Source organism: Mus caroli, unplaced genomic scaffold (assembly GCF_900094665.2).
Source record: "Mus caroli unplaced genomic scaffold, CAROLI_EIJ_v1.1 scaffold_14954_1, whole genome shotgun sequence".
NCBI classification, from domain to species: Eukaryota; Metazoa; Chordata; class Mammalia; order Rodentia; family Muridae; genus Mus; species Mus caroli.
The window spans coordinates 135-1366 of NW_018389454.1; the positions used below are offsets into that span (position 1 = coordinate 135).

Sequence of the window (1232 nt, forward strand, 5' to 3'; positions counted from 1 at the left end):
GTCCGCTTCTGTGGTGCACACTTTCACCTGTGCAGACTAAGTTCCTAAGTTTTCTGGAGTCATTTTCTTACAAAGACTCAACTTGTGGAAGAAAATCTTTAATTGCCATTGCATAAAACACCTGTATGAAGTACAAATTGGTTTTGAGTAACATTAATAGAGAATATGCCCTAGAAAGTGGAGGTAACTGGATGTAAAAACTCTGGCAGCAATATAATAGAACAGTCGCAGATGTCAGCTGAGGCTGCATCTAATGGGGATGAAAGCCTTGTCTGTGGGGAATTTTGGATGATGCCTGCAGAAATATTACACTGAGCATAAACAAAATTGTATCATTTTTACAAGTGTTGTAAAGACTCATACAGTCAAAGTTCTCTACATGCACTTCAGTTCCACAGCAAGAGTGGCATAGAACACCTAAACNCAGAAGAGAGCATTCATGCCAGATACCTAACTCTTTGATATAATAATGCATACACTTCAAAATGATTACACTATCATTACACCTAGGGCTTTCTGCAACTACGAGGTGGTGGTTATGGTCAGCATGACCACCAGGATCAGCATCTAGAAAGCGGCCCCCACCTCCTGTGTGTCTTTTCTTTTTGCATTTTTTCTTCTTCGTTTTTCCTAATCAACTCTGATGTTGTTGCTGTTTCTTAGCAAAACTGGTAAAAACAAAATTGTAATCGTTGAACATAGCACTCTGGCAATCAAGACTTTTAAAGCTGTCAATCTTCTGGGGCGAAGAAAGCACTGTGCGACATTTAGAATTTTGATTAACAAACAAGGTAGTCACAAATTTTCCTGGTTTGAAGACTTCCACAACTTTCCGGATCAGGTCGTCATAGGAGGTCTGGCTTAGGTTTGTTTCAAAGCTAACAAGACAATTCTGGTTCTGGAGTGATGTGAATAGTCCAATATGTTCCATCCGATTTCATTCCATTAGTTGAGTAGCCACAAGGATTGAACAGTGTGGCATCAACGACAGAACCTGGTATCAGGTCACGAATTCCACTCTCACAAGTGACATCCTATGCAGTAACACCATCTTTCATGTAGAACTGGTCCATAACTGTTGGGTCAAGCTCACTCATCAGAATTTCCAGGGTTTGATCTGGCTGACTGATTACTCAGCTCTCTGGGAAATCCAAAGTATACAAGTACCAGCAGTCAGAATTCATGCGTCCCATACAATATGCTGCTCCATTTGGGAAAATTGCATTAAGAAA

The 1232-nt window shown here is 40.4% G+C and overlaps 1 pseudogene; it reads right to left on the reverse strand.

Moving 5' to 3' along the window:
- Positions 1 to 602: 602 nt before the first annotated feature.
- LOC110288113 lies at positions 603 to 1226 on the reverse strand (annotated as a pseudogene).
- Between the last annotated feature and the right edge of the window lie 6 nt (positions 1227 to 1232).